Genomic DNA, 26,789 nt, shown 5'->3' with positions numbered 1-26,789 from the left:
AATAATTGTCTTCTGTAACATTTTTTAAGAAAATCCTACAACTATATTATGCTTTTTGAAAAACAAAAAATAAATATAATAACTGTGAAAATTTCTCAAGAAAGCCGTACAAAAGACTTATAGCATATCGTAACACTTTTTTCAAAAAAATGCTACAGTTGTTTAATATTTTTAAAAAATAAAAAATATATATAACGCCTGTAGCACATTCTTGAAGAAATGCTACAAAAACTTAAGCCTGTCATGAAAAAGCGCTACAGCTGTTTAATGTTTTTAAAAAATAAAAAAAAATAAAACTCATGTAGCGTATTCCTAAAGAAGTGCTACAAAAGACTTATAGTTTGCTATAGCACTTCCTCAAAAACCTACTACAGATGTTTAATATTTTTAAAAAATAAAAATATAAATAGGACTTGAAGCACTAGTTCAAAAAAGTGCTACAAAACATGCGCTACTTATTTAACTTTTTGTAGTAGTGATATATAAGGTCAACTGTTTTATAAGAAAGATTAATACAGAAAAATAATCATACATAAGACAGCATCATAATCAGACATCAACAAGTTCATGAGACAAAACATAGTAACTTTGGACACAACCACTATAAAGGGATAAAAAAGTTCAACAACCTTCAGCAGCAGGAGTAAAAGGAAAAAAATAAAAGCACATTCATGACATCACGCACTCATATAGAGATACTATTTGGGATACCCTTCCCAGTCAACCCAGGTTCGCTGCTAGGATAAAGTAACGTGTAGGGCATATTAACAGGACCATATCAATTTTTAAGTCTCACATCATTGTTGTCTCTTTCAATTCTTTCCTCAATTTTTCTTATACTTTCTCTGAATCTCTCAAATGCCTCTAAGGGCTCTTTATCCGATATCCAATCAGATATGTCAGCTTGTCCAAGGTATGCCTCAGTAAAAGAATGCCTGGACAAAATAGCTAACACTGCGGTGACATTGATTGCCTGGTCCTTCGAATTAATGGTTTTCAACAAAGCTTTCTCTGGATTACTCTTGAGCTCTTCATATTCTGGGGTACCCTTTCGAGGCATGTAACGTCTAGTGATGGTAGGACGGTTGAGGATATAGCCCCCATATGGGTACTGCCCAAAATTAACAGCTGCATGGAGGCCTGAAGTAATCCATATCAGAATCGTGTAGGATTCTATCAACTCTTCACGATTTTTCATCTTGGGCCAACCTTGATCATCTTTCTTGTCACCATGACCAACCTGAACAAGTTCTTTCCACCAAGATTGAAGTTCATTGTCTTGTTGAATAGTGTCATCTGACTCATAGAAAAAGCAGCAGTAATCTTGGATCCAAGTCTTGATCGCAAACCAGATATCTAGTCCATCAATAGCATAAGGGTAATATTTAATGGCAAGATTAAGGCCGTGAGGAGAAGTTGAATCCTCAGTTGCCATTCCCCTAAATCAAGCAAGAAAACAGCGTCAAAATTAGATATGATACAATATAGAAACAAAAAGTTCTTAATATTGATGATGACTTCTTTTGGTGATAGATATTAACCTCTTCAGAAGATCAACTGGCAGTGCTTGATCTGTGAAAACCCAATTCTTGTAAACCCTAGATGAGAGCTCCAAACAATATTTTCCTGGCAAAAATGTTGACTCTATAATGCCATTTGCATTAATGAGAGATTGGCGAGCAAGTGCATTTATCTTCATAGTATCACTAAAGTGCGGAGCTAGAAGTTTGTAAATAGGATGAATTACACTAAGCTGTCGATTTGTTGCAATGACGAAAGGCTCAACAATAGCATGAGTGCATAACCTGTGTGATTTATGTAAGTAAAAATATCAATAGACAACTATGGAAAGGAGAAAAACATGCAATACTGTAAAATATATATATACCAATGGCTAATTAGTTGATGATAATTGGAGTCCTTCACGACAACGTAGATTTTAGCCAACATCCAAATCCATTTCTCCATGCCTTCTTCAGCTGGCAAGTAGACTTGAGGAGTCCCATCACAATCAGTATCTCGGGGCAAACTTAATTCAATTGCCAGTGGTTTCAAAGTCTCGTCATTTTTCAAGAACAAAATTGTCCTAGTAGCATACTCTCTAGGGTCAACTTTAGAACTGATATCGTCAGCAGCAGTTGTGTTTATTAGCCGTAAATATGAAATGAAATCATCATAATAATCCAATATAAATAATTTCTTGTCCTCCATTGCCTGATGAATCAAATGTAGAAAATTTTTTTCTTAATATAGGAAATCAATTGAACATGATGGATTTTAAAGCACAATGCTCTTTTGGATGAATAAAAACCATGGTTTTAGATTAGATTACCTGTTGTACAGATCGCCCTTCTAGGTTTTCCTCAAGATCATCTTCACTTATTTTACAGATAGTACCATCTACTTTGCTTTTAACAGGCCAATCCTGCAAAGAAATGGACATACATAAAAGAAATGGAAGTCTCCATTGTAAGACTTTCCCTCGTAGGGTTATTATGACTATGATACTTGATATACAATTGCATGAATTTGACTTTAAAGAAAATTTTTATCATTTGACAAGACTCCATTTTCTTTCAATTGATAGTTCCATCTAACTATTGACTACAAATAAGTAGGCATACTTGGAGACAGCAAATTTTGACAGGATTTACTCCAGCAAGCATTTCTCTTGCGAACTCTTCATCTTTCATCCATGCATTTTTGTTATCTGTAAAACTCCATTCAATAATATTTAGTGCCCTTGCAATGAATACTAGTGAGAAAATCATCACATAAATTCTTGTCAACCATTTTCTTTCTACACAATGCTTCACTAATTCACATTTGTACTGCATCAAGGGGATAGATGATGATCCTCAGAGAATCATTTCACAATTCCTATTATGCATATGATCTATAAGAATATTCAATGTTTGAACATTATGAAATGATAGACTTACATATACATATGTTTATATATATGGGGCATACCTCTGATCTGTTAGATATGATTAGTTTTGATGATGTCAAATAATAGAGCAAAAAGTTTACATAAATTATTTATCTCATATTTTGACTAACTATCATACTTGCTATCTTATGTAGTTTCCTCAAGAAAAGAAAGGAGATATTATGTTACACTTTGAGTTATGGAGAATGATCAAGAGGAAGAAGAAGAAGAGAGATTGAGAAAAGAAGAACTTGCAAGATCAAATGAAAATATCAAGATTCAAGTTCATAGATTTGATGTTAAACGTTGCTATACTCAATCAGAAGTTTGGATGGCTCAGTCGGAAGCTAAAATATACAACCGGGAAGTTATACCATCATATATTGAGTCACCCTTCATATAAACATGAAAAATAAGCTTCAGAGGTGATTTTCATGGGCAATTATCGATCACTTGATCGATCATCCATTTATCGATCAAGTTATCGATAAAATACATCCTCTGTTATGCTCTGTTCTTCGTTCAGCTCTGACATAGGTTCGGTATTTCTTCAATATCTCTCAAATCACAAATCCGTTTGAGGTGAAACTTGATTCCTATGAAACTAGACTCAGAACACGGTTCGTGGACACCAAATTCACCTTCAAAGAGTTTCATATGAGGGAGATATGTTGTTCGAAACATTGCAGTAAGGATTAACGCCTTGATTCCGACCTTCAGTCACTGTGATGAAGATAACTTTGTAACTACAACGAATTTTGGGGTGATTCTTGTTGCGTTAGAAAGTAGACTCAAAGGGCTTTCTGGAGATAGGTCATTTGCAAAATTTGGAGCTGAATTGGAAGAGTTATGATCACTCAAAGATTGACCTTCGTTTTGCTGGAATCAGACTTCGAATTTATTGAGGCAAAGACCAGAAGTTCTACACTGAACGATTAAGTTCTCAAGCAACATGCTACTCAAACATGTTATTGAGTAAAAGCTCTAGAAGAGATGAAGAAATGAAAAGCCATTATCATATGTTACTCGAGCCTGATCAAGCGACTACATACTCATCGAGTTACTGGTATTATCTCCTCAATTCTTCTCTTTTATCTTCATACATATTATTAAGGTTTCATCGGTAACATGTTGGATAAATGATTTTTGGATAGCGTTATAGATGAATATGTTTATCGATCACTTGATCGATAACTGTCAAGTTTTATCGATCATGTGATAGATAATTTAGTCTGCTCAATAACTTGCTAGATTGATCGATCAACTAATCGATCATTGGTATAGCTGCTTAATATAAGATGTTGCAGGAAATAATCGATCACTTAATCGATCAGACCTTTATCGATAACTTGTTCGAATATTACATGTCTTCTTACTCGATATAGTGCTCTGTCAAAACCATTCGTTCAAAATCTTTTATCGAGCAATTGATCGATCAAACATTTATCAATCAAATGATCGATTATTATCTTCACTGCATTAACTTATGTTGAATCATTTTTTCGATCACCTAATCGATCATTGATTTATCGATAAAATGATCGATCATTCAATTTCCTGAAACTCCTGTTTTCACATAACGTGATCGATAATCAGTTTCTTTACCTTACAAGATTAAATCTCTGTTTTTCATTTTATCGATCACTAGATCGAATATTCATTGATCGATCACCTGTTCGATTAATCCACAGTCTGTGTTTTTCGCTGAATATATTCTTACTCATTGTTTATCGATAACCTTATCCATCATCCAATTATCGATAATTTGTTCGATCATCAATGACTGAAGTTTCATTTCTGTAACACTTGGATTATCGATAATCTGTTCGATCAACAAGTATTCGATCACTTGCTCGATCATTGTACAAGTTTATTTCATAACAGCATTTCACGGTGATTTCGAAATCTTTTATCTTTTTATCTTCAAAGCTTTTCTCAGCCTTCCTTTTACACATAACTCTCTATTAAAAGGATACGAAGGCAAACATAACTTGAAAAGGCTTATTCTTGCATAAATCATTTTTGGGTCACTGTATTCATGCTTCATCATTTATCGATCATTTGTTCGATCATCATATGATCCATAATCTATTCGATAATTGCATCTATCTGCTATATCTTTTCTTCATGTAATTAATCGATAATATAATCGATCAAAGCTTTATCGATCAAGACATCGATCAAGTAAAGAGCCACAACGAATTTATAAGGTGAAGAATCGACTTTCGTCAGAAGCTTCCAACGGCTAGTTTCAACGGTCATATTCTTCAAGCCAAACGGGAAGAAAATGCTCAACGGTCAAGTACCCAACATCATCCATAAATAGAAGAGCATTCAAAACAAGTAAAAAAAAAAGAAGAGTCTGAGCTTACAACATCAAGTGCTAAAATGCCGAAGCAACGTATTCTCATTTAGAGCTCCGAAAGAAAACTCCCTGTCTCTGTACTTCATAGATTAAAACTTATGTATTCGTAAGATAGAGAGGAGAGTTTCCTAAACGTGCTTAAAGAGTCGTCTATCACTTCTTTGAGAGAAGAAATATTCAATCTTCATTATCATTAGTAGATTGTATCCTTACGGTGAGTAAGGGGGAGTATTTATCTCGGTGTGAGGTTGCTGCTGAATAGACTGATTAGTCTAAGAATTGTAAGTGGCGTCACAAGTGCCCGGATCAAACTTGTGATTGTAGTGGTTCTCAAGTACCCGTGTTAAACTTGAGGGAGATAGTCGATTGAAAATCTCAGGGGGAGCCTGGGGACTGGACGTAGGTCAGTGAGGACCGAACCAGGATAAATCATTGTTTGCATCTTCTCTTCCCTTACCTCTTTATATTTCCAGCTAAACCATTTTACTACTGTGATTATGCTTATCTCGATTCATTGTTTTTTATACTCAAAATTTCTTATGAATTTCGTTACATTGCGAAAAGATTTTTAATTTTAATCAACACCCAATTCACCCCCCCTCTTGGGTGTTCAGCCATTCCAACATGATCACCTGTGGCTTTTGAAATCTGAGCAATTCATCTCCATCAATTCGGAAAACTTCCTTTAATTTTTGGAGTGGAATAAAGTGACTGACGGTCCTAAGTAAAGTCTTTGGCAACTTAAATCCACCTTCGTAGAGAGCAAGAACTTCATTAAAGCTATCAAACTCTTCACAAAGACGAGCTTTCAAAGCAGGTCTAACAACCTTAGTCACAGATTTGAATCCAAAAGTAACGAAGTCCGCATTCTTCAATGGAGAAAATTCTTCGTCTCTTGGAACGTAAATTGGGGCCCAAAGCTTCACTCTGCTCTCATATTCTGGATCTGTAAAATGATACAGCAAAATGCATTTTTAGATCAAGGCGGTTATTTGCTTACAATCCAAAACTTAATAATGTTTATGTGTGATCTAATCTAATTAAAAATAATAAATCTCAATGAAAAGCAATTCTAGAAACCAAACCTGACTTTACTGACGACCTTCCAGTTCGTCCTCTACGAGGGTAAGGATATTTAATTTCCCCTCCAAATTGTTCCTCCAAGAATCGGACGGTTATACTTTTTTGGATTGTTAAAGTCATTATAAACAGTATAATCATAGATCCTATCACGTTCCTGAAGCTGCCTGTTTCCAATACCATCCCCTCTCAGTTTGGATAATTCTTCCTCTCTATATCTGCGGAGTGGATCTGGTGTTTTATCAGGAAGATATATCTGCAATACATTGGACGAACGTTGTTTCTTATCGGAAACTGAATAATTAAACAGTTCAATACTTCACCTTAAAGTGGAAGTGGTATTACCTTGTTACTGAAGAAAATGCGACCCTCTTCGTATCTATTTGTAGGGTAAACCCAAGAGTTGCAAGCGAAGTGGATTTCGCTTTCAGCGATGAGTGGAACATTCTTTAGTGTCAAACTTATAAGAAAGAACTCGTTGGGATGCTTATTCTTAACCAGAATTGCTCCTGGAATCCCTACTTCTTCTTCCCATTCAAAGTGTGCTTTGAATTCAAATTTTTCAGCAGTCAGTCCTGGGGCTTTAGTAATCCATTTTTCTAAATATGCAGGCTTTCCAATTTTCCCTTTGACCCCTCTTTCTACAAAAATAAAAGTTTGTGAATCATCAACCAGCTTCATATTGAATATATTGCTATTGTAATTATTTCTCTTGCACTATTTCTTTTTTTTGTTATTTTATTTTATTTTATTCAAATAGAGAAAGATCTATTTCCCCCTCCTCTTTACTCCTCTAGATTTTTCTTGTCCCTTCTTTACTTGTTATCCAAACACGGATAAGACCATGGTACGAAGTTTGAAATAGAGAAAGGAAAGAAATGTGAAAGAACTAACCTCGGTCGAATTTAGAAGCACTGATGAACTGGATAGACACGCCTCGGCCTAAACGCAAAAACTCACTTACACGATCCGACAGAGACACGCCAATGTCAGTAAAGTCGAAGGAGTTTTTCTTTTTCACTAACACCACGGTCCCTTCGATCTGTCTGCGTTTTCTGCGGCATGAAAAAACAGGCGGCATTGTCACCTCCTCGTTCAAGTTACTCTCGAAGACACCGAAACAACAAAACGCTTTAAACTGAAGAAGGCAAAAGACTTGTCACACCGGCCGCAACTGACAGGGTTCAGTGAGTATTAATGGAGCCACAGATTGAGAGAGAGAGAGAGAGAGAGAGAGAGAGTGAGAGTTAGTTTAGTGAGTTAAAAAAAAAAAGAAAAAAAGACCACAAGTCAATGATCATCTGTTTTTTTTTGGGGATAAAAAACGGTTAAAAAAAACAGATAAACTGAAATACTCCCAATGGCAGATATCACAAGAAGTTTTCTAGAGGGTTTTTTTTTTTTATATCTTTTTTATGATTGATGGTCTCAATATGCATTGACTATTATTTCCATATATATGCTGATATTTAATAAGAATAGTGGGAGAAAATAGAAATCAACACCGCGTTGATGCTATTTATAAATTATTTGTAGAGAAAAAATTTATTTCCAGATATAAGTCATTTGTAAAGTAATTAATGTTTATTTCGTTTCTAGATATAAGTAATTTGTAGAGTAATTAATGTTCGATTTTCAATTTTACCCTTGTTAACTTAAATAAATGAGAAAAAACATCAAACATATTTTTAATATTCTTTCTTTAATAAGGGAAAATAAGAAAAAATTGTCAATTTAATATATTTTTGGATTTGCAGACTTAAAATACAAGTGACTTAAAAAGAGAGTGGTATAATGTTAGAATTTAATGGCTGGTCAAAAAAATAATGTTAGAATTTAATGTGATTAATAAGAATGAATTGAGAATTACTTAAATTTTATAATAAATTTAATGCTTTCGATTATTTTTATTAGTACGTATGATTTAGTTAGAACCTCTTCTGCCGTGAACCGGGGGGACTAGCAGCGTTGTACCATCACAGCGAAGCAATTGTCCCCAGTCTCAATCACAGCGTTGCCTTTTAACAAAAAGTAATAGGTCTAAGTGTCTAACAAGTTGCGTGTGGGACTACGAGCGCGCGATTTAATTTGCGGTCTAATTTCTACAAAAAAGAACCACGCATGATATACTTTAACAGAAGTTTCAATATAAAATTCATTTAATGATAATTAATTAATTACATTCTCCTAACAACCATATTTGTTGCTTTCTGGCAATTAAAAAAAAACTAGAAGTCATTGATAATAGAGTAAAATACTCCGTTCAGCATTCTATTTTATTTTAATTACACAAAACTCTCTTTTATTTTGAAAATATATATTATGGCCCAGACCATTAGTAACGTTAAGGAATATTCTAAAAAGATTTTTAAGTATATTTTGTAATTAAAAATGATATTAAAATAAAAGAAAAATCCCTTAAAAAGATACTTAAATAACCCAAATCTTTATTTGGGTTATCGAATTTATCAAATTTTCTAATTAGGTCACATGACCCAAAAAAAGATTTTAAAATTTTATAAAATGATTCTAATATCCTTTTCGTTAGAAACTAAAAGAAGTGAGAATTCTTTATCATTTTCAAGTTGTTAATTTGGAGTTAAAAAATGTTAACTGTGTAATTGAACTTATTAATTTTTAAAGTTATATCGTGATATATTTTATTCAAAGACTTATTACAAGTGTGTTTTGGAAATAGAAAATTATTAATTTAGATTGAAACATGTTAACTGTAAAATGTAATATGTTGATTTTTAAGATTATATTGTAATCAAGTTTTATTGAAAGGCTTACTGCAAGTGGTAAAGGGACACAAAGCTATTAATTTAGAACTAAAACTTGTTAACCATGTAATTGAACTTATTAATTTTCAAGGTTATATTGTCATCAAGTTTTATTCAAAGATTTATTGCAAGCGTGTTATGAAAAAGAAAATTATAAATTTAGAATTGAAATGTGTTAACTACAAAATAGAATATGTTAATTTAGGTTTCCCTTTTGGCTTATGATGAAATAGATATTAGAGTCATTTCATAAAATTTCAAAATCCCTTTATAGATCATGTGACTTGATTAGGAGTTTGACAAATTCAATGACCCAAATAAGAATTTGAGTTATTTGAGTGTCTTCTGAAGAAATTTTTCCTAAAATAAATTATATTCACTAATTTATTCCTCATTATATCTAATTTATCTTTTAGCATTAATATTTATTAATGATCAATTTAATATTTTTACTAAATTTAGCCAAAATGAAAGTAACTTCAATTATTACTAACTTAGTTGAAAATTTGAGTAAGTTTTTTAACAAAGATATGTTTGCTGAAATATATTTAAAAAATTTTAATTATAACATATTAATAAAAGAATCTTTTACGGCTTTATAATTTAATTAAAAATACATATATACAATTGCAAAATATTTTTAGCCAACATATTTTTTTATCAAATGTTTTTTCCCATCAAGCTTAAAACGTAAAGAGTTTTCATCTCTCCTAACAAGTATGTTTTTTGAAATTCAAACTTGTATTCTTCTCCTTATGAAGGTAAGGCCACTTACCACCCCAACTAATAGCTTGTTAGTCAACACATATATTTAAAAGATTATATCATAAGTAAGTTTTAATTTTATAATTATAAAATTAATTAAATTTATAGTATGGTGATTGATTTAATAGCACAACAAAAAATATTAGAATATGTTTTCTTAATTTTGAATAAAAATATGTCATACGCGATAAAATGATCATTATTAAATAATATGTGTGCTAAGGAGAGCTATTTTGGTCAAAATAATAAGTCAACGCTATGATTTAACAGTCAACTAACGATTAAGTGGATGACAGTTGAATATTAAAATTAGAAGGGAGGTTTATACAACATATATTTTTATTTTAAGAAGGTTCATATAGGTTTTTAAAATATTATAATTTAAGTTAAATAGAAAGAAGGGTGATGTACTTTGTTCTTGATAATATCATTACTTTGTTCTTGATAATATCTTACCTCTGATCCTTAATACACTATTTGTTTTGTAGGGCAATTTACAAAAAAGAGCAGCGTGGTCGCACAAGGCAAGAATGAAATCAAAGAATATTAATTAATTTTACATCGACAAAAAGGAGCAACGTGGCCGCACAAGGCAAGAATGAAATCAGATAGAGAGAGACACACACAAGGGTAATCATAGGCTAAGCCTCAATGGGAGGCCTCACCTCGCAAAATGGAAATATAACTGACCAATAACCAATAAAAATTGGGATTAGCGGCAAACTAAAGTTCGAAGGTATCTAAATTTATTATCCAATAATATTTTAAATAGAATTATCTTTCCAAAAAATATACTTGTGCATATTTAAAAATAAGAAATACAACCTTTGGTCCTTATTAATATAAGATTCGGTTGTATATTTAATTTGATTTTAAATTTAAGATTTTAATCATTTTATCTCTCATATCTACCCATTTGGTTTTCAATTCTCATGGTAATTGCATCTATTGAGGGTTTTTTTTTAATCAAATGATAATTCTAATTTATATGATTAATAAAAATATTTTAGAAAAACAACATATATTTATTATAAATAATTGATTTAATTTTTTTTAATATACACAAATTGGTTATCTAACGCCAGCTATACAAAATAGGTGGGCCACTTCTGAATGGTGGTCAAAAAAGAAAAAAGATAGGTCGTACGGGTTGTTAAATTTATTTATTTTAAGCAATTTTAAATTATGTAAAATAAATACATTAAAAAAAAAAGGTATGCAAATGAAATATAAAAATAATTTGTTCGAGGGTTTCTAATCATCCAATTAATCTCATGTTTTAAGGAGGGCGGATGCTTGTGTCCCCCTTCAAAAAATATATATTCTCTCCAATGTAAATAACATTAACTAATTGTTAATTTATTAAAATTGTTTCAAATTAAACATTTTTTCCACTTTACCCATATTGAAAGAAATTGTGAACAAAAAGAAAAATAGTTACATTTAAGTATTAAATATATGGACAGAATTGACAGATAAACATTAATTATTCTCAAACAACTCATATATTTTAAATATGTACCAAAAAAAACTCATATTTTAAATAGAATTAACAAATAAACATTAATTATTTTCAAGACGACTCATATTTTAAATTAATTCATTTTTTAAAAATAAATTACATAAACGATAATAATAATAAGAGTGAGAAAATCCTTCAAAGTCTACTTTGGAAAAGTTGTTCGGGACTTCCTTGTTAAATGAGAAAGAATAGTTTGGCACCACATGGCTCCATGTCGTTGGGTTCATCATGAGGGCTTGGCTCCTCTCCAAGGTGCCATGAATGACGTCATCTCCATCATTTTTGCCTGCGTCATATGCTGCTACGTGGCATCTACCTATTGGGTCAATAAAGTTAAAGGCGGGGAGCTGTGATGGTTATATCATCCACTTTCAGAGAGATTAGTAGAAAATTAAATAATCTTGGCCAATCCTAGTTCGGTACTCATCATCACAGTGGTGAGCCATGAGAGGCGTTGTTGCGCTAAAATCTCAACCGCTAAAAAATATGGTTTGAACGGTTGACATTTAATTTTTTTTTAATTTTCAATTTTTGCAAGAATAAATTTATTTTTTAAGAAGTATCAATTAATAAGATTATCTTTCTTTTGAGTTGTTAAAAATATTTAAAATATAAAAACATTTAAATTAAATTTAGTTCATAAAAAATCAATTCAAATGGTTCAAATTAAAATAAACACTCTATGTTCATCTTTTCTATGACCATGGAATGTGCCTGTGATCCCACTACACCAGCCACTCCAGAGCTCTTGAGCTGCAAGCAACCAGTGTGATTTGCACTTGGTATGTTAGGTAAAACTCTGTTTTTATTTATAAGTAACTTATAGGAAAAAATTTGTTCCTAAATATAAGTTATGTGGTTTTTTCTTTTTTTTTTTGCAACTTATATGTTATATAATTGATATGTATATTAGGCATAATTAACAGATTATGAGTACAGGAATTAATGTTTTTGATTGAGAAAAACTGATAAGAATTAACAATAAGATCAATTATATCAAAATAATAGAAATAAAGATGTGTTTGTGCAGCTACCTTTTCTTTTCGATTTTGTTATTTTGTCCTGGAGCATAGATGAGATTTATTTTTAAGAGCCAAAGATAGAGAAAAGGAAGAAGGAGGAGGCAACGTGGAAAGGCTTGATGGAGAGTTGAGAAGGAAGAAAAAGAAAGAAAAAAAAAATATGAAAGAGGCAGCGGAGGAAAAAAGGAAAGGAGAGGAGTCTAGTCCCCTTCTCTTTGCAAGATTTTTTTTTATGACCAGATCTCTTTGCAAGATTTGAACATTGGTTCGTTTGTATTGTGATAATGTTGCCTTTACTTTGATTACTTATCCTTTGCTTGCTTATTAGACCTTGGGCTCCCTCCTTTACCAACAAAAAAGGATTCTTCGTTTAAGTTGTCCCAACTACCATATTTCTTTATGAAGCCTTATATACAATATTTGATAAAAACAGGAGCAAAGGAGAGGGGCTAGGCTTTGCCTCTGAAGGTATTAGAAACCCAAAAAAAAAAAAAAAACTACTAAACACAATTTAAAGCGCATGTGAAGCAAACATATATGGGGTCAAAATATTAGAAAGGAGATGAGGGCGGACGCCAAGCATCTACAAACGAAATTACATAAAGTCTAAAAAAAATCATGGATATGATTATTTGTTGGGTAATGATGTATCCAACACCCCAGTTTTATTTCTTAGGCACCATCCTAATTTTTTTAGTAATGCAATATTACTCATAATCTATTAAATTTGGTGCAAGAGTCTGACTCATTTTTAAGTTTTCTGACGTGATTGTAATTTGATTACTTTGTTTGAAAGTTGTCAATAATTTGATAAAAGAAAACAAAATTTTTAATTTTAATGGTTAAGATGAATAAAAGAAAAATGGTGATTTTAAATAAATAAATAAAGGGTGAGATTGCACCAAATTTAAAAGAACATGGGTAGAAAATTACACAACTAAAACTTTGAAGTGCATTAACTCTACCTAAAATATGATAATTTTTTTAACTTTATCCCTAATATATATACCTTTTGAAAAAATAATAAGCTACGCCATCTTAAATAAAGAACAAAATAGTATCTTTATCCTAAAAATTATACCAAATGTGTGTTGACCTTTATAAATCATAATAAGCTGCCTCCTTTTAATCATATGTATTAGAACCATCTCTTGATGGGAACCTTTATAATCAATAGAGATATTTTAGAGGAAACATTATAAAATTGAGTGAAAAAATGAATTGAGATCTATATTCAGAATTAAATTCAACTAGTTCTTATCTTAAGAACTTACATATTTATTAATTATTAGACAGTCATAGGCCACAATCTAATAAGTTTAACAACAAAAGAAAATAATTAACAAGCAGAAATGAAAATGCAGACGGAAAATTAGGCAACGAATCCCCTATCTCTATCTATATCCGAGTGTTCAATTTTATACCACATTTAAAAACTTTTATTTTATACCACATTTAAAAACTTTTTGTAGTCCTATATTGATAAAGTCTCTGGCCCATTCCTCATGTGTTGCCTCCGGTTCCATGCCCATATTGAAAAAATAAAGCACGTTCTTGCATTTAATTCTTAAGGAAAAAGTCAATTATAATTTTTTTAGCCAAAAAAGTCAATTATTTTATATGAAAGATCGGTTGAGACAAACAGTCACACAAAAAACAGCATCATAAACCAAACATCAACTTGTTATAATAAATTGTTGACCAGATAAAACATAGTAACTTGGGACACAACTACCATAATCATCATAACTGACAGCCAAACCTTCATGACATCACCTACTCAGATAGAGATACTCTTTGGGATACCCTTGCCAGTGAGCCCCGGTTCACTATTAGGATAAAGCAACATGTAGGGCATATTAATAGGACCGTATCGATTTTTGAGTTTCACATCATTGTTGTCTCTTTCAATTCTTTCCTCAATTTTTCTTGTTCTTTCTTTGAATCTCTCAAATGCCTCTATTGCCTCTTTATCTGATATCCAATCAGATAAGTTGTCAGCTTGTCCAAGGTATGCCTCAGTAAAAGAATGCCTGGACAAGATAGCTAGCATTGCAATCACATTGATTGCTTGGTCCTTGGAATTAATGGTTCTCAAGAAAACTTTCTCTGGGTCACTCTCAAGCTCTTCATATTCAGGAGTACTAATTTGAACCTTTTTAGTCGCCTTGGGTTAAATCAAAAATAAAACCAAATTATGCAGTAAAGCACAACTCGGGTCGAGTCTCTTAAGGAGCTTTTTATTAATTCCTTAGTTAACTAAGTGACAAAGAATTGAAAGGAGGGGTTGAAAAAGGATTTTTCAATTAATAAAACTAATTAAGAGAGTAAGAAATAAATCTAAACTACTTTTTTTGGTATTTTTAAGAAAGAATGAAAAATGCAAATTTGAATTGTAAGAAATCAATAACAAGAATGCTCTTGAGGAATGAATCAATGACTATCCTAGCTTGTTTAATGATATGGGAGTAACTTAAGTGGTTAAGACTGGTTTATATAAGTTATTCCTTTTAAATTAATACTCAACTAGAACATTAATTACTTGTTAAATTCACTTCAAGCATAATTTCTATACAACTCGCATAAAAAATCACACTAACAATGACTTAACAAAGGCATAAACATAAATATATGTATAAACCAAGTACTCAAACTTATAAATACCAATCCAAATCTCAGCAATTCCAATCCAAACCAAGAATTACAACTAGCAATTCTTAGCTTTAAACCAAATATAACAAACTTCAAACCAGAAATCATCAACAAAATAGTCTAAACTAAGGACTAGAATTAAACTCCCCTTTGTAGCTCCCAAACTCAAGTCATTGAATTCAATCCCAAAGAGCACAGCGAACTCAGCCTCTCATAGTCTTGAACCAAGCTACAACTCGTGCCAAAGATTCAGTAGTCATGGAGGATAGATGGAAGAGAAGAATATGGAAGATTATAAAGAGTGCAGCTGCCACGTTCTTGACCGAAAAGAATAGGTGAAGACTGGAGGTGGATAATTGCAGTGTGCGGCGGCGTGATATTGCGTGCGGCTATGAAGGAACTGAGGGTGTGTGAGTGCGAGTCGGTGGTGTATGAGTGTGTGTACGGTGGTATATATAGGAAAGGAGTGGGGGGAGGTGGCGGCGTGGTCTATGGAATTGAATAAATGGATTTGGAAGCTGTGTATGCGTGTGGTGCAATAGGCGTTGGCGGCGTGATTGTGTGTATATCGCCTCCCTCTTCCAATTGATGGATTTAATATATAACTTAATATCTTTCCAAAATCCATGCCTTCTCCCTCTTCCATCCTTTTCTTTCCTTTTTTTCTTTTTTTTTTTTTAATTCTTTTCCTTTTGTTTCAACTTTCCTTCTATGTTTATTTCCTTTTCTGAGACCTGCAAAAGATAAATTGAGATACTATTATAAAGCCCAAAATCAATTATTTAAAAAGAGATAAAATATGATAAGATTTTCTTTTAAATTTCTAATTTTGTGCAATCAGTATTTGATTCAAAATACCCACAATTAATGCAATTTATCCCACTTTAATTGATAAATATCTCCAAAAAGATATCAAATAAGATATTAAAATCAGGATTTATCAAGTACCCTTTTGAGGCATGTAGCGTCTAGTAATAGTAGGATGATTTAGGATATAGCCCCCATATGGGTATTGTCCAAAATTAACAGCTGCATGAAGGCCTAAAGTAATCCATATCAGAATTGTGCAGGATTCTATCAAGTTTTTATGGATTTTCATCTTTGGCCACCTTTGGTCATCTTTCTTATCACCATGTTCCACCATGATTGAAGTTCAGTGTCTTGTTGAACAGTTTCATCTGACTTGTAATAAATGCAGCAGTAATCTTGGACCCAAGTCTTGATCACAAACCATATATCTAGTCCATCAACAGCATAGGGGTAGTCCTTAATGACAAGATTAAGGCTGTGAGGAGCAGTAGAATCCTCAGTTACCATTCCCCTAAATCAAGCAAGAAAATAGAATCAAAATTATATATGATACGATATAGAATCAACGAGTGTTTTTCCAGCATATTTACCTCTTAAGAATATCAACTGGCAGTGCTTGATTTGTAAAAACCCAATTCTTGTAAACCTTAGATGAAAGCTCCATAGAATATCTTCTTGGCAAAAATGTTGACTCTAATTTCATTTGCATTGACGAGAAATTGTCGAGCAAGGGCATTTATCTTCATAGTATCTATGAAGTGTGGAGCTAGAAGTTTGTAACAAGATGAATCACACTAAGCTGTTGATTTGTTGCGATAACGAAAGGCTCAATGACAGCATGAATGTGTAACCTATGTGATTGACGTAAAAACATTAGAATGATCATTTTTGGAAAGGAGAAAAATTAACATGCATGCAAAAAACTAAGAAATTATAAATACCAATAGCTGATTAGTTGATGATAATTCGAGTCATTTGTAACATCGTACTCTATACACCTTTATGAAAACAGATTTAAAAACTATAGTTGAGAGTTTACCCTAAAAAGGTGGTATTTTTAAAACTTTATTTTTATCTACTTTGACTCAACACTTTAAACTTTGAAAATTTTATACAGTATAATAAGACCTGAATTTGTATTACCTTGATCCAATAGCAACAACAATTTATCAGAGCTGTACGGATGCTACTTTAGAAAACTCTACTTTTTTGTTTTAGCTCTAATAAATCATACTTGGTAAATCCTAAACCATTCATACTATAGACAGGTCATTAATATATATATATATATATATGTATGCTAAGTCCCAAGTTATGCTAAGCTATCCCCCAAACACTTCTCCTTATGGAGGTACATACATCCCATTAGTAGAAATTACATAACCTCACCAAAATTGAAATATAAGCATCACAAATGGAAAAGGGAAAACAAACACATAAAACATTCAAGATTAATTAACTAACTAAACACTAAGCTCTTCTCTCCTTCCACCTTAGCTAAGCTTCCACCAGCTTCTCTTTTCCTTTGGATGAACTGGGCCCTATGGTTAAATAGAAAGGAGGGGTGAGATTCAAAAAATCCCAGTAACGGTAATCATATTGAAAGGAGGGGTGAGATTCAAAAAATCCTAGTAACAGTAATCATATTTCATATATTATGCATGGTATAAAACTGAGCATGCAAAATAAGCCATGGAAAACAACACCTTACAAAATAACTGAACTGAACAACTAACTGAGGCATATTCATTGTCATTTAACTGAATCTCATACAACTGTTGCGCATAACTGACTAACTAAATAACTGAGCATCTGCTAATTGATTAACTGAGGTTAACTGAGCATATACATACTGATTAACTAAACAACTGCTAACTGATAACTGAATAACTGAGCAACTTCCATCTGATTAATTGCATAACTGTGCAGCTGCTATCTGATTAACTGAATAACTGTACAGCTGTTAACTGATTAACTATTAAATGTGCTTATACTGGACAGCGAAATGCATGCACATGGCCATGGCAATAACTAGTAAAACAATTTACATGTTCTCATGCTTAACTATAGCATTATAGCACAAATAGACATGCAGTCAAAACAAAACATATAAAATGATGATTAAAGCTACCTTCCGCCTACTCTCCTATGCGGGTACCGTGCTCTTGGTTTCTTCTTGATAAGCTAGGATGCCAATTAAATCCTAACATTACAAGTACATATATAGGTAAAATTGGGATTCTGGTTAACCCATAACTAGCTAAACCTTTTTATAACCCCCGCACAGGTGTACTCTCTTCTCTTTAAGGTGGCTGGTCATCTTGGCCCAAAATTTCTATTTAGGATTTAACTTAGTTATTAACTCTTCATGCTTCTTAAATAATTGCTTAGTACGCAGGAACACAAAACAATAAACTTAAATAATCATTCAAATACTCTTCGATCATAAATAGCCATATAGAACATTAACCTGACATTTAGAGATATTTAAAAGGAAATTCAAATTAGTTCCTCAGGTCTAATTCACTCTTATACATTTAACAAACATGGATGGTTTCATCAAGCATTTCGGTTTCCTTTATTATCTGTTTTGAACATTCAATCTCACTCACATAGCTGAGAATAACAGTTTAACATCTAAACATATAATTCAGCGACTATACTTGAGCATTTGTTTAACACTATATATCAGCAACTTTATCTTTGTAAATACCAAACAGCAACTTCTGTTGGATCTTTAGCTCTAAGCCTTTTATTCTCTTCATTATATTAAGCCTTTAATAATTCACACATTGTAATTCTTAATAAAATAGTAACTTTTTTATGTCCTTAATCTTTAAATTACAGAACATGAGATTGTAGTAGTAACATAATCAATTCTCACGCAGCAATCATGACTACTCTTAATGGAATTGAGAATTCCTAACTTTCAGTTGTCACTCTAACCATTATAAACAGTGGGTAACATTTAACCTTAGTAATGGCTACAACAAGTTTATATCAATTTCCAACTTTCAAATATAATGAGCATGTATCGGCACATCCATTCTATTACATTCATACAACTCTATAATCATCTCATTCAAGTACATCGCACATTTCTCATTCATGAAGTATTTTCCAGATTATTCAGGAAATTTTTTCCAGATTTAATATCACTCCTCAAATTGCCAATTAGTCATATATTTTAGTTTTCTAAATGTTAGTTCTTTCATGAAGAGCACCCATTTTAATATCTTCAAACACACAAAGCTGTCATTATCATCTACCAGCAGCATATTTAACAATCTGAATACTCATCTAATATTTCAGGTATTATATAGAAATTTATTACCACTTTTCTTGCTTCAATTACAAACTCAAAACATTAGAATAGTTCAAATGTCTACAGATAAAATAATCCAATTTGAAACATGAATCAGCAAAATTCACCAACATATTTCAGCTTCCAAAACAGCAATTAACAAGTTTAAATCAATTTTCAGCATCCATCTCATCTAGCAACAATAATATAACACACACACACACAGCTTAGTTATTCAAGCTTCAATGGTTCAGTTTGGCCTCATGACAGCATCCTTCTTAAATCTGAATTATCATCCTCATTTACTAGCTATCATCACTTTTACTTAGCTTGATTATCATCCAACAGACTCACGGGTTCCCTTAAGAAATCTAGCAGCATTTTAACAGTTTAAACTACTGTTATAATATCAATAATAGTAGTATTTGAAAGTTATATATAAAAATATTAAAGCTTCAAGGGCCCAATTAATTAGGCCACAACGCCATACAATCATATACAATACCATTTTTCTTTTTCTGAGATTACTTCCCAGCTTTTAAATAAAAATCAGCTTCCAACACTTACAGCACAAATTTAACCATTTAAAAAAAACACTTGATAAACGTTGAAGAATAGCAAATAGCAAGTCCTTAATAATTTCTCATATTCAAAACTTTAATTCATCAATCACTATCCAACCACACACATACGGGTGAACATATGTACATTCATATATCAGATTTATGAATCTTGCTTCTTTCACGTTTTCCTATCAGAACACAAAGCTACACCCACAAAGAACACAAACCCCTGTTTCAGAGGTCATCAATAAGACACAATAATCAACATGCAATCATACGTTGGGCATCAAAACAGATGCAGGTCACTGATTTTACATCTGTTACTAAGCTATCGTTTTTTCCCCCCTTAGCACTAAATTCACAGAACCCGTTGCTATGACCACAAAAACAGAGAGTAGGAGTTCATAAATCATCTTCATTCTCAACATAATCAATTACATAACATTCATTTATCTATATATTAATCAGCCATTGAAGATTCATTCCCGAAAAATAGCCCAAATTTCAAACAGTACCTACTCTTTAATTTACTCAGATATCCTATCTATTATCTTGCTTCAACTTTAGTCGTCTCTCCCCCTCAAATCAATGCCCAATTGAAGAAATGGAGGTTAGAGGAAGAATCAGGGGCTCACCTTGGTTAGACTCTAGTATTGCATGTGGAATTCGGCCACTCTTCTCTTCTCTGCTGCACACTTTGATTCCTCTTCTCTCGATCTCTCTCTCGTTCTCAATCTCTCAATCGGCCTCCCACTGTCTCTCAGACTCTCACTCCAATATACACCATCAAGCTTATTGGATACGATTCTTGTCTAACAAAAAGAAGGGAAGCGTGTTGAAGGAAATCTGATGCAAGGAAACAGGTGCCTAAAGGTAGTGAAAAGGAGGCAGAGAACGTGACACGGAGGTAAAAATTTGGGAATGACCATCGAGGGGAAAGACACGTATAATTGGGGTAAAAGGCAAAAAGTTATTTTTCCCTTCACAAGATAAATCTTATCTCAATTCTACCTTTTTCTAAATTTTTACTTTAATCTTAAATAGTTTTTAAAATTGATCTTCAGCATTTTGCAGGAGTTTTCTTTCTTTTTAGCTTCTTTGGCTCACTAAATAACTTTCCTAAATTTTGGAGGCTAAAAATTAACCTATAACTATTTTTCTTGAATTTCTCAAGAAAATAAGCTTTTTATTTAGGAAAATAGATTTTAAATTATCTCTACCCTTTTATTTATCCATAAGCACATTTATCTCCCAAAATAGTCATCTATAGTTTTTTCTTAGTTATTTTAGGTCACTATATATTTTTAATAATTATTCCTTCTTTATTTTCCTATATTTCTTACTCAATAATAGACTTTCATGGAATAATTATTTTCTTGAGGTCTTAACTAAATATTTATGCCCCTCAAACATCTTATAAATTTGTAGCTTCAAAATTTGGGTTATTACATCATTGGTCACAACGTAGGTTTTAGCCAACATCCAAATCCATTTCTCCACGCCTTGTTCAGTAGGCAAGTAGACTTGAGGAGTCCTATTATGATCACCCTCTTGAGGCAAACTTAGTTCAATTGCTAGAGGTTTTAAAGTGCCGTCATTTTGCAAGAAAAGAATTGTCCTAGTAGCATATGCTCTAGGGTGAACTTTTGAACTGATATCATAAGCAGCGGTTGTGTTTATAAGCCACAAGTATGAAATGAAATCATCATAGTAATCCAGTACCAATAATTTCTGGTCTTTTATTGCCTGACCAATCAATGCAGAAAAATTGTTCTTAATATATAGAGACCACATGAATAGGAAATCAGTTGAACTCGACCAATTCTAAAGCAAAATACTCTTCTAGAGGAATAGAGAACAACTTTTTAGGTTTGATTACCTGTTTTACAAATAACCCTTCTAGATTTTTTTGGAGATCATCTTCACTGATTTTGCAAATGGTACCTTCCACCTTGCTTTTAATAGGCCAATCCTGCAAAAGAAACAGATAAGTCTCCATTGTAAACCTGATTTTGCAAATGGTACCATCTACCTTGCTTTTAAAGGTACCATCTGCCTTTCCCTCACAAGGTTATCATATGCATGGTACTTGACATATAATTGAACACATTAGACTTTAAAGCAAGCTTTTATTAATCCACAAGAACTCCATTTTCTTTCAATTGATATATCATCTTCACTTGTTTTGCATATGCATGGTGCCATCTAACTATTGACATCAACTGATTAGGCTTACTTAGAGACAGCAAATTTTGATAGGATTCACTCCAGCAAGCATCTCTGTTGTGAATTCTTCAACTTTCATACTGCATCTTTATTATCTGCAAGGGAATGATCGATGATTCTCAGAAACACTTATTTTATTGCCATTATGTACATGATCCAGAATTCTCAATGCTTCTGCTTCATCAAATGATACAGACTTTTCACACACTCATACAGATGGCATACCTCTAATCACGTGAGGCTTTTGAAGTCCGAGCAGTTCATCTCCATCAATTCGGAAAACTTCCTTTAATTTTTGGAGTAAAAGAACGCTACTTACGGCCAAAACAAAGCCTTTGGCAACTTAAATCCACCTTCCTAGAGATTAAGAACCTCCTCAAAGTTATTAAACTTTTCAGCAAGACGAGCGTTCAAAGCAGGTTTGAAAACCTTTGTGTCCAAAAGTGACGAAGTCTGCATTCTTCAATGGAGAAAATTCTTCATCTCTTGGAACGTAATTTGCTCCCAAAACCGTCACTCTGCTCTCTTGATCTAGTAAAATGATGTATTTATAAGTCAATTATAAGAATGGCAATTTTTTTTGAAAACTACCAAATTAGAATCATTGAATTTTTTTTTGGTCAAAAAATCATTGACTATGATTTGGCTATTGAATAAAATTCCTCTCAACATCGAAGACGCAGAGATAATCATTGGTTATCAATATATCTGCTTCATTTCACCTAAAAAAAAACAAAAGAAAAAGAAAAAATACATCTCCTTCAAACTTTGATTTTATGAGGACAACTCCATAATTTGTATTTTAGGTTATGTGAAAAGAAACCTCAAACCAATCAAGTCCAAGAAGGTTTTTCATAGAAATACGTATGCAAGGATGTTTCGTTGCCATTTTTTTTAGATCGAGGCATAGTTGTTTGCTCATAATCCAAAATTTAATGATGTTTCTGTGCAATATAACCTATGTAATTACAGATAATAATTATCTCAATGAAAATCATCTCTAGAAACCTAACCTTTCTGTACTGACAACCTTCCAGTTCGTCCTCGATGAGGGTAAGGATATTTAATTTCCCCTCTAACGGTTCCTCCAAGAATCGGACATTCATACTTTTTTGGACAGTTCAAGTCATTAAAAGTAGCATAATCATAGACCCTGTCACGTTCTTCAAGTTGCCTATTTCCAATTCCATCCCCTCTCAATTTGGATAATTCTTCATCTTTGTATCTTCGAAACGGATCTGGTGTTTTATCGGGAAGATATGTCTGCAATACATTGAACAAACTTTATTTCTCGTTAGACATATTTTGGGTTAACATTCATTCAGTGAAGTATTTTCTTCAAACATATCCAACACTCTGAAATATTTTGTACTTTATTTAGTAGCCTCGTGTTCTTTCAAGCATGCTCAACACCTTAATATTCTTGGCAAAATTGCGCTGCAAAATACTTCAAGGTGCTAAACGTATCTTGAAAAAAATACTTCTGAGTGCTAAAACTATGTAATATTCAAATGCAAGACACACCTAGAAAAATACTTCAGGATGTTGAATGAACTTTGATCCATATAAATTTTCAACAGAATAATTAACAGAACCATATATGAACAGTCTACTGCAGTTTAAGTGGAAATGGTATTACCTTGTTGCTGAAGAAAATGCGACCGTCTTCGTATCCATTTGTGGGGTAAACCCAAGAATTGCAAGGGAAGTAGATTTCACTTTCAACCACGAGTGGAACATTCTTTAGTGTCAAACTTATAAGAAAGAACTCGTTGGGATGCTTATTCTTCACCAGAATTGCTCCTGGAATCCCTACTTCTTCTTCTCATTCAAAGTGTACGTTGAATTCAAATTTTTCAGCCGTCAGATTTGGGGCTTTAGTAATCCAGTTTTCCAGATATGCTAGCTTTCCAATTTTCCCTTTGGCTTCCCTTTCTACAAAAATAAAAGTTTCCGAACCATGAACTGAAGCTTCATATTGAATATATTGATATTATAATTACAAACAGTAGAGGGTGTTCTAGTAATTTTATATGCTAAAGCATATTTAACGCTCAAGTCAATATTCAGTTTGTCGATAATATGGGTTGGCCAAAAAAGATATTCATGTTATAAGGGAAGGAGAGAGGAGAAAATTTTTAATAAGTTTAATTTAAAATATTGAAGAAATTAGAACCTTTTGCGTGTTTTATAATATAACATATTTCATTTAAAGAATTAATTTTTACTACCTAATATGCCTAATTAATGGGTTAACGTAATTTTTAGTCCCTCAAATTTGTTCTCATTTTGGTTTTAGTTTCTCAAATTTCAAACTATAGATTTTGGTTCTTCTAAAGGCAAAATTGTCCATATGTTTATTGTATTGTAGGGACCAATATTTTAAATGAAAACAGATTTGAGAAACCAAAACTAAAATGAGGATAAACTTGTGGGACCAAAAATTATATTAACCCTTAATTAATTATAAAACTTTCTAACTAGTATTTTTTATTTAGGGCAATTTTGAAATTTCCAAGAAAAAAGTAACTTCAACTAATTAACTTATTAAAATTGTATAAAGTAGTTAATTAGACCCTATAAAAAGGACTGGAAGGGAGGGAATAAAAAAAAAAAAAAAGAAATTTTCCCTTCACTATACATATCGTTTTGAAAGATGAAAATTTTAACTTCATATTATTATCTAAATAGAGAACTTTTCTCCTTTAGTTTTCCCCCTTCTTTACTTTGACTCCAAACATAGGATAAAACTATCTACGGTACCCTCCGTTTTTTAATTATAGATTATGCTTTCAGTTAATTCACACAAAGAAGAAAGAAGTGAAAGTCAACTCATTGAATCTATTTTAACTTAATAAAATATTTCAACTTTACCCCATATCAATGAAGTTTTAAAGAAGAAAGAAAATACAAAAACCCACATGATTAAGCATTTACTATAGAGGTAAAATTGACAAATAAGCATTAATAACTTTTTAAGTGATTTAACAGAAGTTTGGGAATCACTTTTTTAAATTGTTTTTACACAAGTCTAAACAAAACTCCTCACATATACTTATCTCAGAATACTATGAAATTACTTCCAAAAAGCTAATCTAAAAATATTAATCATTCTAGAAGGCATCATATATACAAAATTGAGAAAGCTAAGTAATCAAATGTGGAAGAGCTAACCTCAGTCAAATTTAGGAGCACTGATGAACTGGATTGACACGCCTCGGCCTAAGCACTCACTTGCACGACCGAAAAAAGACACGCCAATGTCAGTAAAGTCGAAGGAGTTCTTCTTCTTCACTAACACCACAGTCCCTTCGATCTTTTTGCCCTTTCTGCTGCCTAAGAAACCAGACAGCATTGTCACCTTTTCCAGGAGATGCTGAAAAGCAAAACGATTTAAACTGAAGATGATGGCAAAAGACAACTAATCACAGGTTGTTGTAATTAAGTGACAAGGTTCAGTGGGTATTAATAGAGAGAAAAAGAAAGAGAGAGAACTTTAACGAATAATTTAAAACAAGATTGGTGAAGTCAATGATATTTATATTAATTAATTAAGTTTACATTGGGACTGAGACTTATAGGGTCAAGTGGTTAACGAGTTTCATGGGACTATGCGACCCGTGAGCATATGATTTCCTGTCTAATTTCGATAAAATAAAAAGGAACTACGTGGTCGTGCGAGATTAAGGCGTCATTTTATATGACTATGAAAACAATGATGATAAGTATCTTTTTGCAAAAGATTGTGTCGCGAATCGAAATCTGAATATAAAATTCTGCACGAAGATTGTCCCAACAACCATATAATATTGTTGCTTTACTGGCTATTAAAAGAACCAGAAGTCTGACGTTTAGGGGTGAGCATTTGGTTTTTGGTTTGATGTTCAGTAAAATCTGAAAAACTGAATTGAGTACATTTTTTAACACCAAACCGAAATTGAAAAAGAGAAAACAACCAAATTAAATTAACCAAATTATTTCGATTCCATTTTTTGTTTGGTTGGTTTGGAAAGCGAAAAATAAAAGCATTCTGTTACTCCTATCGTTAAATCACTTTTCTTTAAATATTAAATAGGAAAAATTAATCTTTTAATTCTTCAATTATTGACTCACTTGTAACTTAGTCCCTCAATTATGAGTTAGTACGATTCAATCCTTCAACTTTGAACTCACATATGACTCAATCCATTATCTTTGCCTTTTTTGATATTGTGATCCTTGTCATCTCCAACAAATCATGAGTCATTCTATATGGCAAGAATGGGTAATAAAATCACTTCCAACTCAGCACCACATAAGCAACCAAGGGGGAGGACCGGAGAAGAGGTGAAGAGGGAAAAATAAAAAGAAAACACACCATGAACCCAGCACAGGAAACGAAGAAGAATCTGAATTGAGTTGATAAAGACGAGTCAAATTGGGGTGTTTGGAAGAAAAAAAGGGAATAATCTCTAGAAGGGAGAGAGGGAATGAGATGAAAATGATAGTAAATAGTAAAGAAATTTCAAAGTCCGTCAAATATGGAATTGAGCAAGATGGGAAGATGGTGGGAGGTATCTCTGAAAGAAACAAACAAGAGTCGCCATATAATTGCACCAAAAAAAAAAAGAAAAAGAAAAAAAAACATTCAAATTGCGAACGACCACACAAAGAAGACAAGCCACCTATTATACCTGTCCTCCTCTTGCATCTTCATGTTTTTCGAAATGACGAACCAAATGGCATCTCCCATTGTCACATGTTGTGACACTTCTAGGCCATTCAT

The 26,789-nt window shown here is 32.4% G+C and overlaps 2 pseudogenes; both read right to left on the bottom strand.

Moving 5' to 3' along the window:
- Positions 1-778: 778 nt before the first annotated feature.
- Positions 779-7,458, bottom strand: LOC114763288 (probable linoleate 9S-lipoxygenase 5; annotated as a pseudogene).
- Positions 7,459-14,249: 6,791 nt separating this feature from the next.
- Positions 14,250-26,789, bottom strand: LOC114763287 (seed linoleate 9S-lipoxygenase-3-like; annotated as a pseudogene).

Source organism: Neltuma alba, unplaced genomic scaffold (genome assembly GCF_004799145.2).
Source record: "Neltuma alba isolate B1F8T4 unplaced genomic scaffold, ASM479914v2 tig00011274_pilon, whole genome shotgun sequence".
Taxonomy (NCBI): domain Eukaryota; kingdom Viridiplantae; phylum Streptophyta; class Magnoliopsida; order Fabales; family Fabaceae; genus Neltuma; species Neltuma alba.
The sequence above is the reverse complement of the archived record's forward strand: the minus strand, read 5'-3'. Positions and strand labels throughout refer to the sequence as shown.